Here is a 15,400-nt window from a genome sequence, read left to right as displayed (position 1 = left end):
ACCAGCCAGCAGGCAAGGAGCGTGTCCACAGTGACGGACCCACCACAGTATCAAGTAGGGCTTTGGCCTCAGATACTCAGTGGGATTTACCCAGGCAGGGCGCCAGAATTCCCCCACCCCTTGTATTGCTGAATCTTGCCTGGGTTCAGAGGGTGACTCACATAGATTTCCATTTATCCATTTCAAAGTAGCAGGCCATTCAGCCCCAGTGGTCTAGGCTGGTGTTGTTGTTCCTCCTAACCCCTCTCCGTCTCACCCAATCACCATATCCTCCATTCTTTCTCCCTCATGTGTTAATCCATCTTCTCCCTCATACACATCAATGTCGTTCATCTCAACCACTCCCCGAGGGAGCGAGTCCCACATTCTCCCCACTCCCTGTGGGAGCGAGTCCCACATTCTCCCCACTCCCTGTGGGAGCGAGTCCCACATTCTCCCCACTCCCCGTGGGAGCGAGTCCCACATTCTCCCCACTCCCCGTGGGAGCGAGTCCCACATTCTCCCCACTCCCTGTGGGAGCGAGTCCCACATTCTCCCCAATCCCCGTGGGAGCGAGTCCCACATTCTCCCCACTCCCTGTGGGAGCGAGTCCCACATTCTCCCCACTCCCCGTGGGAGCGAGTCCCACATTCTCCCCACTCCCCGAGGGAGCGAGTCCCACATCCTCCCCACTCCCTGTGGGAGCGAGTCCCACATTCTCCCCACTCCCCGTGGGAGCGAGTCCCACATTCTCCTCACTCCCTGTGGGAGCGAGTCCCACATTCTCCCCACTCCCCGTGGGAGCGAGTCCCACATTCTCCCCACTCCCTGTGGGAGCGAGTCCCACATTCTCCCCACTCCCCGTGGGAGCGAGTCCCACATTCTCCCCACTCCCCGAGGGAGCGAGTCCCACATCCTCCCCACTCCCTGTGGGAGCGAGTCCCACATTCTCCTCACTCCCTGTGGGAGCGAGTCCCACATTCTCCCCACTCCCCGTGGGAGCGAGTCCCACATTCTCCCCACTCCTCGAGGGAGCGAGTCCCACATCCTCCCCACTCCCTGTGGGAGCGAGTCCCACATTCTCCCCACTCCCTGTGGGAGCGAGTTCCACATTCTCCCCACTCCCTGTGGGAGCGAGTTCCACATTCTCCCCACTCGCTGTGAGAGCGAGTCCCACATTCTCCCCACTCCCTCTGGGAGCGAGTTCCACATTCTCCCCACTCCCTGTGGGAGCGAGTCCCACATTCTCCCCATTCCCTGTGGGAGCGAGTCCCACATTCTCCCCACTCCCTGTGGGAGCGAGTCCCACATTCTCCCCACTCCCTGTGGGAGCGAGTCCCACACTCTCCCCACTCCGTGGGAGCGAGTCCCACACTCTCCCCACTCCCCGTGGGAGTGAGTCCCACGTTCTCCCCACTCCCTTTGGGAGCGAGTCCCACGTTCTCCCCACTCCCTTTGGGAGCGAGTCCCACATTCTCCCCACTCCCTGTGGGAGCGAGTCCCACATCCTCTTTATTAACCAGATCCTGTGGTTAAATGTGGAAGTTATATCAGCGCACAGATCGGCCAGGCGTGTGCCCCCAGCAAGTGGGACCCACGCCCTCCGGCCCCACGCCCTCCAGAGGACGCCAATCAGGTGAATCAAAGGCCACAGGACGCGGTAAGCAGCAGGCAGCCCCCACCCCGGGGGTCCATCCTGGGGACAGACTTAGACGCAGCGGTAGAACACGGAAGGCTAAGCAGACAGAGGGCACAAGGCAGTGGGAAGGGGGGCGGGTGACGCCTGTGGTCGCGACTGTGGGGAAGGATCTGGGATGGTCAGTGGAGAAGGGTCTGGGATGGACAGTGGGGAAGGATCTGAGATGGTCAGTGGAGAAGGGTCTGGGATGGTCAGTGGAGAAGGGTCTGGGACCGTCAGTGGGAGAAGGGTCTGGGATGGTCAGTGGGGAAGGGACTGGGATGGTCAGTAGGGAAGGGTCTGGGAAGATCAGTGGGGAAGGGTCTAGGATGGTCAGTGGGGAAGGGTCTGGGATGGTCAGTGGAGAAGGGTCTGGGATGGTCAGTGGGGAAGGGTCTGGGATGGTCAGTGGGGAAGGGTCTGGGATGGTCATTGGAGAAGGGTCTGGGATGGTCAGTGGGGAAGGGTCTGGGATGGTCAGTGGGGAAGGGTCTGGGATGGTCATTGGGGAAGGATCTGGGATGGTGAGTGGGGAGGGTCTGGGATGGTCAGTGGGGAAGGGTCTGGGACGGTCAATGGAGAAGGGTCTGGGATGGTCAGTGGAGAAGGGTCTGGGATGGTCAGTGGAGAAGGGTCTGGGACCGTCAGTGGGAGAAGGGTCTGGGATGGTCAGTGGGGAAGGGACTGGGATGGTCAGTGGGAGAAGGGTCTGGGACCGTCAGTGGGAGAAGGGTCTGGGATGGTCAGTGGGGAAGGGACTGGGATGGTCAGTAGGGAAGGGTCTGGGATGGTCAGTGGGGAAGGGTCTGGGATGGTCAGTGGGGAAGGGTCTGGGATGGTCAGTGGAGAAGGGCCTGGGATGGTCAGTGGGGAAGGGTCTGGGATGGTCAGTGGGGAAGGGCCTGGGACGGTCAGTGGGGAAGGGTCTGGGATGGTCAGTGGGGAAGGGTTTGGGATGGTCAGTGGGGAAGGGTCTGGGATGGTCAGTGGGGAAGGGTCTGGGATGGTGAGTGGGGAGGGTCTGGATGGTCATTGGGGAAGGGTCTGGGATGGTGAGTGGGGAGGGTCTGGGGCGGTCATTAGGCAAGGGTCTGGGATGATCACTGGAGAAGGGTCTGGGATGGTCAGTGGGGAGGGGTCTGGGATGGTCATTGGGGAAGGGACTGGGATGGTCAGTGGGGAAGGATCTGGGATGGTCAGTGGAGAAGGGTCTGGGATGGTCAGTGGGGAAGGGTCTGGGACGGTCAATGGAGAAGGGTCTGGGATGGTCAGTGGAGAAGGGTCTGGGATGGTCAGTGGAGAAGGGTTGGGGACCGTCAGTGGGAGAAGGTTCTGGGATGGTCAGTGGGGAAGGGACTGGGATGGTCAGTGGGGAAGGGTCTGGGATGGTCAGTGGGGAAGGGTCTGGGATGGTCAGTGGGAGAAGGGTCTGGGACCATCAGTGGGAGAAGGGTCTGGGATGGTCAGTGGGGAAAGGACTGGAATGGTCAGTAGGGAAGGGTCTGGGAAGATCAGTGGGGAAGGGTCTAGAATGGTCAGTGGAGAAGGGTCTGGAATGGTCAGTGGGGAAGGGTCTGGGATGGTCAGTGGGGAAGGGTCTGGGATGGTCAGTGGGGAAGGGTCTGGGATTGTCAGTGGGGAAGGGTCTGGGATGGTCAGTGGGGAAGGGTCTGGGATGGTGAGTGGGGAGGGTCTGGGATGGTCATTGGGGAAGGGTCTGGGATGGTGAGTGGGGAGGGTCTGGGGTGGTCAGTGGAGAAGGGTCTGGGATGGTCAGTGGAGAAGGATCTGGGATGGTCAGTGGAGAAGGGTCTGGGATGGTCAGTGGGGAAAGGTCTGGGACGGTCAATGGAGAAGGGTCTGGGATGGTCAGTGGAGAAGGGTCTGGGATGGTCAGTGGAGAAGGGTCGGGGACCGTCAGTGGGAGAAGGTTCTGGGATGGTCAGTGGGGAAGGGACTGGGATGGTCAGTGTGGAAGGGTCTGGGATGGTCAGTGGGGAAGGGTCTGGGATGGTCAGTGGGAGAAGGGTCTGGGACCATCAGTGGGAGAAGGGTCTGGGATGGTCAGTGGGGAAAGGACTGGAATGGTCAGTAGGGAAGGGTCTGGGAAGATCAGTGGGGAAGGGTCTAGAATGGTCAGTGGAGAAGGGTCTGGGATGGTCAGTGGGGAAGGGTCTGGGATGGTCAGTGGGGAAGGGTCTGGGATGGTCAGTGGGGAAGGGTCTGGGATTGTCAGTGGGGAAGGGTCTGGGATGGTCAGTGGGGAAGGGTCTGGGATGGTGAGTGGGGAGGGTCTGGGATGGTCATTGGGGAAGGGTCTGGGATGGTGAGTGGGGAGGGTCTGGGGTGGTCATTGGGGAAGGGTCTTGGATGGTCAGTGGAGAAGGGTCAGGGATGGTCATTGGAGAAGGGTCTGGGATGATCATTGGGGAAGAGTCTGGGATGGTCATTGGGGAAGGGTCTGGGATGGTCATTGGGGAAGGGTCTGGGATGGTCATTGGGGAAGGGTCTGGGATGGTCATTGGGGAAGGGTCTCTGACAGTCATTGGGGAAGGGTCTGGAATGGTCATTGGGGAAGGGTCTGGGATTTTCAGTGGGGAAGGGTCTGGAATGGTCAGTGGGGAAGGGTCTGGGATGGTCAGTGGGGCAGGGTCTGGGATGGTCAGTGGGGAAGTGTCTGGATTGGTCAGTAGGGAAGGGTCTGGGATGGTCAGATGAGAGAGGTCTGGGATGGTCATTGGGGAAGGGTTTGGGTTGGTCATTGGGGAAGGGTCTGGAATGGTCATTGGTGAAGGGTCTGGGATTTTCAGTGGGGAATGGTCTGGGATGGTCAGTGGGGAAGGGTCTGGAATGATCAGTGGGGAACAGTCTGGGATGGTCATTGGGGAACGGTCTGGGATGGTGAGTGGGGAAGGGTCTGGGATGGTGAGTGGGGCAGGGTCTGGGATGGTCATTGGGGAAGGGTCTGGGATGGTGAGTGGGGAAGGGTCTGGGATGGTCATTGGGGAAGGGTCTGGGATGGTAATTCGGAAGGGTCTGGGATGGTCATTGGGGAAGAGTCTGGGATGGTGAGTTATCCACTCGCTGAGCAGGCGGTTATATCCCGAAGGCCATTCGATCGGAGGTCCTCCCCTTTAATGGGATGGAATCTGGTCATAATCGGCGATTATTGGTGTCCCGCCACAACGGTATGTGGATCTCGCCAATGGGAGCGGGCCGGTTAGATCAGAAACCAATCGGCGCTTGCCGTTGTTGCAGATTCCAACCTCTCTCACTGTCTAACTGCTCGCTTGCTGTCTCGACAGGCGACTTGCAGCCAGTAGATCGCAACGCTTAAACCCGGAGATAAACTATCCCAGACCCTTCTCCACTGACCATCCCAGACCCTTCCCCTCTGACCATCCCAGACCCTTCCCCAATGACCATCCCAGACCCTCCCCACTCACCATCCCAGACCCTTCCGAATTACCATCCCAGACCCTTCCCCAATGACCATCCCAGACCCTTCCCCACTCACCATCCCAGACCCTTCCCCAATGACCATCCCAGACCCTGCCCCACTCACCATCCCAGACCCTTCCCCAATGACCATCCCAGACCCTGCCCCACTCACCATCCCAGACCCTCCCCACTCACCATCCCAGACCCTTCCCCACTGACCATCACAGACCCTTCCCCACTGACCATCCCAGACCCTTCCCCACAGACTATCCCAGACCCTTCCCCAATGACCGTCCCAGACCCTTCCCCACTGTCCACCCCAGACCCTTCCCCACTGACCATCCCAGACCCTTCCCCACTGACCATCCCAGACCCTCCCCACTGACCATCCCAGACCCTTCCCCACTGACCATCCCAGACCTCTCTCCACTGACCATCCCAGACCCTTCCCCACTGACCATCCCAGACCCTTCCCCACTGACCATCCCAGACCCTTCCCCACTGACCATCCCAGACCCTTCCCCAATGACCATCCCAGACCCTTCCCCACTGACCATCCCAGACCTCTCTCCACTGACCATCCCAGACCCTTCCCCACAGACCATCCCAGACCTTTCCCCACTGACCATCCCAGACCCTTCCCCACTGACCATCCCAGACCCTTCCCCAATGACTATCCCGTACCCTTCCCCAATGACCATCCCAGACCCTTCTCCACTGTCCACCCCAGACCCTTACCCAATGACCTACCCAGACCCTTCCCCAATGACCATCCCGGACCCTTCTCCACTGTCCACCCCAGACCCTTCCCCAATGACCTACCCAGACCCTTCCCCAATGACCATCCCAGACCCTTCAACAATGACCGTCTGAGACGCTTCCCCACTGACCACTCGAGACCCTTCTTCAATTACCATCCCAGACCCTTCCCCACTGATCACCCCAGACCCTTCCCCACTGACCGTCCCAGACTCTTCCCCACTGACCATCCCAGACCGTTCCCCACTGACCACCACAGACCCTTCTCCACTGACCATCCCAGACCGTTCCCCACTGACCACCACAAACCCTTCCCCACTGACCATCCCAGACCGTTCCCCACTGACCACTACAGACCCTTCCCCACTGACCATCCCAGACCCTTCCCCACTGACCACACCAGACTGTTCCCCACTGACCATCACAGTCCCTTCCCCACTGACCACCCCAGACCCTTCCCCACTGACCATCCCAGACTGTTCCCCACTGACCACCACAGTCCCTTCCCCACGGACCACCCCAGACCCTTCCCCACTGACCACACCAGACTGTTCCCCACTGACCACACCAGACACTTCCCCACTGACCACATCAGACCCAAGTAAAACTCCCGTGCGCACAGCCACTGTGTAACTGTGTACAGTGAGTGGAGCAGTCAGACTCACAGGAGAGAATATCAAATTCTCTGGCATCATGACATGAGCGCCTGTGACAAACCGACATAGACCCAGCGGCCATCCTGTATCCCTCCCTCTGGGTCCCTCCCGCTGCGTCCCTCCCGCTGGATCCCTCCCGCTGGATCTCTCTGGATCCCTCTCACTGGGTCCCTACCGCTGGATCCCTCTTGCTGGATCTCTCTGGATCCCTCTCGCTGGGTCCCTCCCGCTGGGTCCCTCCCGCTGGATCCCTCCCGCTGGATCTCTCTGGATCCCTCTCGCTGGGTCCCTCCAGCTGGATCTCTCTGGGTCCATCTAGCTGGATCCCTCCCGCTGGATCTCTCTGGATCCCTCTCGTTGGATCCCTCCCACTAGATCTCTCTGGATCCCTCCCGCTGGATCTCTCTGGATCCCTCTCGCTGGATCCCTCCTGCTGGATCCCTCTCGCTGGATCCCTCCCGCTGGATCTCTCTGGATCCCTCTCGCTGGATCCCTCCTGCTGGATCCCTCTCGCTGGATCCCTCCTGCTGGCATAACATCCAATCAGACTGCTCATAGTGCCCACAGTTTGATGCTGGTCTATCACAGGACCAGCTTCTGGCTAACAGACAAATTCCACCGCAGTGAGCTGGCACCATGCGGTGTCAATAGGGCCCTGACCGACTGAACTCACCCCTGGGCACCCAGGTACCACCTGCTGTTGAAAGTTGAACAACTCTCTCCCCATTCCACCCAGAAAGGTGCATCTTCCATCCTACAGTAGCGTCCTCTTCGCGTTATTAGAAATTAATTCCAGATTTTTATTGAATTGAAATTTTGACATCTTCCATTGGTGGGATTGGAACCGGGGTTCCCAGAGCATTCCCCTGGGTGCCTGGATTACAAGTCCAGTGACAATACCACTCCGCCACTGCCCCTCTCACAATCCTCGAGGTATTAGGCGGGAAACTCCGACCCCCCGGCGGGTCTGAGAATCCGCGGGTGGCGGCGCGAATCCCGCCCCGACGCCAGCTGCCGTATTCTCCGGCGCCGGCTGTCGGGCGGGGGTAGAGTTCACGCCACGCCAGTAGGGGCTGTTGGGAGCGGCACTCCCGGCAATTCTCCGGGCCCCGATGGGCTGAGCGGCCGTCCGTTTTTTGGCCAGTCCCGCCGGCGTGGGTTGCGCATTGTCCTACTTGGCGGGACCTGGCAGGTAGGTGTGCGGGGAGGCGGGGGGGGGGGAGGGGGGGGAATCCCGTTTCGTGGTCCGGCCCGCGATCGGGGCCCACCGATATGCGAGCGGGCCTGTGCCGGCTCCTGCTCCGCCATGTCCGGCGCGGAGAAGTAAACTCCCCCGCACATGCGGCAAAATACGTCGGCCGGTCTGCGCATGCGCGAACTCGCGCAGCCCCTTCGCCGCCGGCGGGAGTGGTGCCAACCCCTCCGCCGTCCACCTAGCCCCCGGATGTGCGGAGAATTCCGCTGATTGTGTTTTGGTCAGAACAGAGAGGTCTGCAGATTACAACATAGATTCACAAGGATGATAACAGATCTGAGCAATTCCGCCTTTCAGGAAAGATTAATAAGGGTGGGTTCCTTGTTCTTGAAAAGAGAAGGTTGCAGAGGGGGCCTGATGGAGGTCTCGATAATTATGCAGAGATTTGAGGGACACACACGGATTGTTTCATGAGGCGGAATCTCACCATACTTTTTCCAAAGTGTCAGGCTCAGAATGAAAACCGCATGTCACAGAGAAACATTGAAAATAGAAGCAGGAGGAGACCATTCGGCCCCTCCATCCTTCTCCACCATTCATTCTGATCATCAAGTCCAATACCCCTGATCCCGCCTTCCCCCCCAAGAGAGACATTTCCAGCTCGCACACATAGATCATAGAATTTACAGTACAGAAGGAGGCCATTCGGCCCATCGAGTCTGCACCGACTCTTGGAAAGAGCACCCTACCCAAGGTCAACACCCCCACCTAATCCCCATAACCCAGTAATCCCACCTACTCCCCATAACCCATGAACCCCACCCAACATGGATGTTAGGAAACTAAGGGAAATAAATAGTGATGTCTTGAGAAGTGTGCATATTACAGAGGAGGAGGTGCTGGAAGTCTTAAAGCGCATCAAGGTAGATAAATCCCCGGGACCTGATGAAATGTATCCCAGGATGTTGTGGGAGGCTAGGGAGGAAATTGCGGGTCCCCTAACAGAGATATTTGAATCATCGGCAGCCACAGGTGAGGTGCCTGAAGATTGGAGAGTGGCGAATGTTGTGCCCTTGTTTAAGAAGGGCAGCAGGGAAAAGCCTGGGAACTACAGACCGGTGAGCCTAACGTCTGTAGTAGGTAAATTGCTAGAAGGTATTCTGAGAGACAGGATCTACAAGCATTTAGAGAGGCAAGGACTGATTCGGGGCAGTCAGCATGGCTTTGTGTGTGGAAAATCATGTCTCACAAATTTGATTGAGTTTTTTGAGGGGGTGACCAAGAAGGTAGATGAGGGCAGTGCAGTAGACGTTGTCTACATGGACTTTAGCAAAGCCTTTGACAAGGTACCGCATGGTAGGTTGTTGCAGAAGGTTAAAGCTCACGGGATCCAGGGTGAGGTTGCCAATTGGATTCAAAATTGGCTGGACGACAGAAGACAGAGGGTGGTTGTAGAGGGTTGTTTTTCAAACTGGAGGCCTGTGACCAGTGGTGTGCCTCAGGGATCGGTGCTGGGTCCACTGTTATTTGTGATTTATATTAATGATTTGGATGAGAATTTAGGAGGCATGGTTAGTAAGTTTGCAGATGACACCAAGATTGGTGGCACAGTGGATAGTGAAGAAGGTTATCTAGGATTGCAACGGGATCTTGATCAATTAGGCCAGTGGGCTGACGAATGGCAGATGGAGTTTAATTTTGATAAATGTGAGGTGATGCATTTTGGCAGATCGAATCAGGCCAGGACCTACTCAGTTAATGGTATGGCGTTGGGGAGAGTTATAGAACAAAGAGATCTAGGAGTACAGGTTCATAGCTCCTTGAAGGTGGAGTCGCAGGTGGACAGGGTGGTGAAGAAGGCATTCGGCATGCTTGGTTTCATTGGGCAGAACATTGAATACAGGAGTTGGAACGTCTTGTTGAAGTTGTACAGGACATTGGTACGGCCACACTTGGAATACTGTGTGCAGTACTGGTCACCCTATTATAGAAAGGATATTATTAAACTAGAAAGAGTGCAGAAAAGATTTACTAGGATGTTACCGGGACTTGATGGTTCAAGTTATAAGGAGAGGCTGGATAGACTGGGACTTTTTTCCCTGGAGCGTAGGAGGCTTAGGGGTGATCTTATAGAGGTCTATAAAATAATGAGGGGCATAGATAAGGTAGATAGTCAACATCTTTTCCCAAAGGTAGGGGAGTCTAAAACTAGAGGGCATAGGTTTAAGGTGAGAGGGGAGCGATTCAGAAGGGCCCAGAGGGGCAATTTCTTCACTCAGAGGGTAGTGAGTGTCTGGAATGTGCTGCCAGAGGTAGTAGTAGAGGCGGGTACAATTGTGTCTTTTAAAAAGCATTTAGATAGTTACATGGGTAAGATGGGTATAGAGGGTTATGGGCCAAGTGCGGGCAACTGGGACTAGCTTAATGGTAAAAACTGGGCGGCATGGACTGGTTGGGCCGAAGGGCCTGTTTCCATGCTGTAAACTTCTATGATTCTAACACTAAGGGCAATTTTGGACACTAAGGGCAATTTAGCGTGGCCAATCCACCTAACCTGCACAACTTTGGACTGTGGGAGGATACCGGAGCACCCGGAGGAAACCCACGTAGACACGGGGAGAACATGCAGACTCCGCACAGACAGCGACCCAAGCCGGAATCGAACCTGGGACCCTGGAGCTGTGAATCAATTGTGCTAACCACAAGGCTACCATGCTACCATCAGTTTACATTCCAGAACTCGAGGCTGTCGGAGCGAAGGAAATGAGTGGGTAGAGTTTATGCCATCACTCTGGCAGGCGGGGCCCGATTGGGCGAGGCTGTTCCACAGAGATCGGGCCGCCATCTCAAACAGGTACCCTGATCGGAACTCCTTACCCCCATCACTGCCCCCTGGCACTGCTTCCACCTGGTGTGATTGGGCTGGGGGTGCTCTGTGTGGGTGTTGGGGGGGGATGAGGGGCAGTGGACTCTCCTGCATGGTGTGTTGGGGGCGGGGGGACAGGCGTTGCTTTGGGGGCCCCGGAGACCGGGACGCCATTTAAAAATGGTCCCCTGATCTCCCGCTACACTGAGGAGTTCTGGCTACGTGAAGGGGCTCTGTGTAACCTCGGCAGCAACGTGAGTCACATTTTCTAGCCTTGTGACTGTCTGCTCTGCAAGCAGCGGGAAACACGCGGCTAAACGCGCTCGCTACGGGACTTTGTTCCCATTTAAATCGTGCCCAACAGCATTCTCCTCAGTGGGGCTGAGGATTAGGGTTAGGGTCTCCTCAGTGGGGCTGAGGATTAGGGTTAGGGTCTCCTCAGTGGGGCTGAGGATTAGGGTTAGGGTCTCCTCAGTGGGGCTGAGGATTAGGGTTAGGGTCTCCTCAGTGGGGCTGAGGATTAGGGTTAGGGTCTCCTCAGTGGGGCTGAGGATTAGGGTTAGGGTCTCCTCAGTGGGGCTGAGGAGAACGCAGTGTGTGGAATGACCGCTCCCGGTGGAAGTCTTGTCGCTAACTGAAGACTCCATCAGGTTAAAAGTGGACTGGCAGGTGTGACTCAGGATCCCGGAAGATCAAGTCCCACCCACCAATCAGAGGCTGCCAATGCTGGCACTCGGCAGGACAGGGATCATAGAAGATGCCGTGGCTGTTACCGGGACAACACCACGACCACCACCAACAGCAGCACGGCCATACTCCCACCCAACACTCCACAATCCCAGCATCCGAGAGCCACTGAGCAAACGGTTCGTGCTGTTGGAAGGGGGGGGGGGGAGCAATGAGGGCAAACGGTGGGTGGTCGTGGGGAGAGGGCATCGTGGGGTTAGGCATAGGGAGCAGTGCCCCCCCCCTCTCCCCTCCCCCTGCCGCCATGCCCTCGATTGTGCAGATTTGTGCGAATTGAGGCCCCTGCCCCTCTCCAGCACAAGTTTACCAGTTGTGTTGGCTGCACGTTTACCTGGAGGTGGGAAGACGTCATTAATTGGCCACTGAACAGACTGAAGCTGGGTGGGAGGGAGGGACCACCGCAGGGACCACCGCAGGGACCCCCACCCCCACCCCCGACGATGAAATGCCAAAAGAATGTAGCTCTAGAAAGAGTGGAAAATGCTGAGGGGATCTGTCTGTCAGTGAAACAGATTCCAGACTCCACCTGAACAAACAATCTCCCTCTGCTGATTCACACATTTGCAATCCTGCCAGTAGATCACTAAATTCTGTGCCTGCCGTAACACAGAAGTCTGCGTGGAACAGAAACCAGACTCACCTTGAAAATAGGCCCAGTAACAAGGTGCCCCAGCAGATTCGTTCCAAATTGCAGCAGTTAATCAGGAAGCTCCATATAGTCCTCACCTGTTCAATTACCCAGCAAAATATCAGTAATTTATATGACTTCCTTCATCAGATAGCACACAATCAAAGTCCACTCCCTCCGGTCACAAGACTTTGCTCCCTGAGGTAAGGGAGGGAATGCTTTTGATGAAAGAGCTTCAGTGCCAGCATCAAACACTCCCAGGACAGGTACAGCACGGGGTTAGATACCGAGTAAAGCTCCCTCTACACTGACCCCATCAAACACTCCCAGGACAGGTACAGCACGGGGTTAGATACCGAGTAAAGCTCCCTCTACACTGACCCCATCAAACACTCCCAGGACAGGTACAGCACGGGGTGAGATACAGAGTAAAGTTCCCTCTACACTGTCCCCATCAAACACTCCCAGGACAGGTACAGCACGGGGTTAGATACAGAGTAATGCTCCCTCTACACTGTCCCCATCAAACACTCCCAGGACAGGTACAGCACGGGGTTAGATACAGAGTAAAGTTCCCTCTACACTGTCCCCATCAAACACTCCCAGGACAGGTACAGCACAGGGTTAGATACAGAGTAAAGCTCCCTCTACACTGTCCCCATCAAACACTCCCAGGACAGGTACAGCACGGGGTTAGATACAGAGTAAAGCTCCCTCTACACTGTCCCCATCAAACACTCCCAGGACAGGTACAGCACAGGGTTAGATACAGAGTAAAGCTCCCTCTACACTGTCCCCATCAAACACTCCCAGGACAGGTACAGCACGGGGTTAGATACAGAGTAAAGCTCCCTCTACACTGTCCCCATCAAACACTCCCAGGACAGGTACAGCACGGGGTTAGATACAGAGTAAAGCTCCCTCTACACTGTCCCCATCAAACACCCCCAGGACAGGTACAGCACGGGGTTAGATACAGAGTAAAGCTCCCTCTACACTGTCCCCATCAAACACTCCCAGGACAGGTACAGCACGGGGTTAGATACAGAGTAAAGCTCTCTCTACACTGTCCCCATCAAACACTCCCAGGACAGGTACAGCACGGGGTTAGATACAGAGTAAAGCTCCCTCTACACTGTCCCCATCAAACACTCCCAGGACAGGTACAGCACGGAGTTAGATACAGAGTAAAGCTCCCTCTACACTGTCCCCATCAAACACTCCCAGGACAGGTACAGCACGGGGTTAAATACAGAGTAAAGCTCCCTCTACAGTGCCCCCATCAAACACTCCCAGGACAGGTACAGCACGGGGTTAGATACAGAGTGAAGCTCCCTCTACACTGTCCCCATCAAACACTCCCAGGACAGGTACAGCACGGGGTTAGATACAGAGTAAAGCTCCCTCTACACTGTCCCCATCAAACACTCCCAGGACAGGTACAGCACGGAGTTAGATACAGAGTAAAGCTCCCTCTACACTGTCCACATCAAACACTCCCAGGACAGGTACAGCACGGGGTTAGATACAGAGTAAAGCTCCCTCAACACTGTCCCCATCAAACACTCCCAGGACAGGTACAGCACGGGGTTAGATACAGAGTAAAGCTCCTCCACACTGTCCCCATCAAACACTCCCAGGACAGGTACAGCACGGGGTTAGGTACAGAGTAAAGCTCTCTCTACACTGTCCACATCAAACACTCCCAGGACAGGTACAGCACGGGGTTAGATACAGAGTAAAGCTCCCTCTACACTGTCCCCATCAAACACTCCCAGGACAGGTACAGCACGGGGTTAGATACAGAGTAAAGCTCCCTCTACACTGTCCGCATCAAACACTCCCAGGACAGGTACAGCACGGGGTTAGATAGAGAGTAAAGCTCCCTCTACACTGTCCCCATCAAACACTCCCAGGACAGGTACAGCACGGGGTTAGATACAGAGTAAAGCTCCCTCTACACTGTCCGCATCAAACACTCCCAGGACAGGTACAGCACGGGGTTAGATACAGAGTAAAGCTCCCTCGACACTGTCCCCATCAAACACTCCCAGGACAGGCACAGCACGGGGTTAGATACAGAGTAAAGCTCCCTCTACACTGTCCCCATCAAACACTCCCAGGCCAGGTACAGCACGGGGTTAGATACAGAGTAAAGCTCCCTCTACACTGTCCCCATCAAACACTCCCAGGACAGGTACAGCACGGGGTTAGATACAGAGTAAAGCTCCCTCTACACTGTCCCCATCAAACACTCCCAGGACAGGTACAGCACGGGGTTAGATACAGAGTAAAGCTCCTTCTACACTGTCCCCATCAAACACTCCCAGGACAGGTACAGCACGGGGTTAGATACAGAGTAAAGCTCCCTCTACACTGTCCCCATCAAACACTCCCAGGACAGGTACAGCACGGGGTTAGATACAGAGTAAAGCTCCTCCACACTGTCCCCATCAAACACTCCCAGGACAGGTACAGCACGGGGTTAGGTACAGAGTAAAGCTCTCTCTACACTGTCCACATCAAACACTCCCAGGACAGGTACAGCACGGGGTTAGATACCAGAGTAAAGCTCCCTCTACACTGTCCCCATCAAACACTCCCAGGCAGGTACAGCACGGGGTTAGATACAGAGTAAAGCTCCCTCTACACTGTCCGCATCAAACACTCCCAGGACAGGTACAGCACGGGGTTAGATGCAGAGTAAAGCTCCCTCTACACTGTCCCCATCGAACACTCCCAGGACAGGTCCAGCACGGGGTTAGATACAGAGTAAAGCTCCCTCTACACTGTCCCCATCAAACACTCCCAGGACAGGTACTGCACGGGGTTAGATACAGAGTAAAGCTCCCTCTACACTGTCCCCATCAAACACTCCCAGGACAGGTACAGCACGGGGTTAGGTACAGAGTAAAGCTCCCTCTACACTGTCCCCATCAAACACTCCCAGGACAGGTACAGCACGGGGTTAGATACAGAGTAAAGCTCTCTCTACACTGTCCCCATCAAACACTCCCAGGACAGGTACAGCACGGGGTTAGATACAGAGTAAAGCTCCCTCTACACTGTCCCCATCAAACACTCCCAGGACAGGTACAGCACGGAGTTAGATACAGAGTAAAGCTCTCTCTACACTGTCCACATCAAACACTCCCAGGACAGGTACAGCACGGGGTTAGATACAGAGTAAAGCTCCCTCTACACTGTCCCCATCAAACACTCCCAGGACAGGTACAGCACGGGGTTAGATACAGAGTAAAGCTCCTCCACACTGTCCCCATCAAACACTCCCAGGACAGGTACAGCACGGGGTTAGGTACAGAGTAAAGCTCTCTCTACACTGTCCACATCAAACACTCCCAGGACAGGTACAGCACGGGGTTAGATACAGAGTAAAGCTCCCTCTACACTGTCCCCATCAAACACTCCCAGGACAGGTACAGCACGGGGT

The 15,400-nt window shown here is 56.0% G+C and overlaps 1 protein-coding gene across 3 annotated transcripts in view; it reads right to left on the bottom strand.

The window, feature by feature from the left end:
• fhip1b (FHF complex subunit HOOK interacting protein 1B) overlaps positions 1-15,400 on the bottom strand; it is a 276,462-nt gene that overhangs the window by 222,185 nt on the left and 38,877 nt on the right. The window contains exon 1 of one of the 3 annotated variants that reach the window (XM_072477541.1): positions 11,962-12,083. The exons of the other annotated variants lie outside the window; for them this stretch is intronic. The gene's annotated coding sequence lies outside the window, so the exon portion shown is untranslated. Of the gene's footprint in view, positions 1-11,961; positions 12,084-15,400 lie in introns of those variants that run through there. 3 annotated transcript variants of the gene reach the window in all.

Source organism: Scyliorhinus torazame, chromosome 15 (genome assembly GCF_047496885.1).
Source record: "Scyliorhinus torazame isolate Kashiwa2021f chromosome 15, sScyTor2.1, whole genome shotgun sequence".
NCBI classification, from domain to species: Eukaryota; Metazoa; Chordata; class Chondrichthyes; order Carcharhiniformes; family Scyliorhinidae; genus Scyliorhinus; species Scyliorhinus torazame.
Note: the sequence above shows the minus strand (reverse complement) of the source record. Positions and strands in the feature narration are given on the sequence as shown.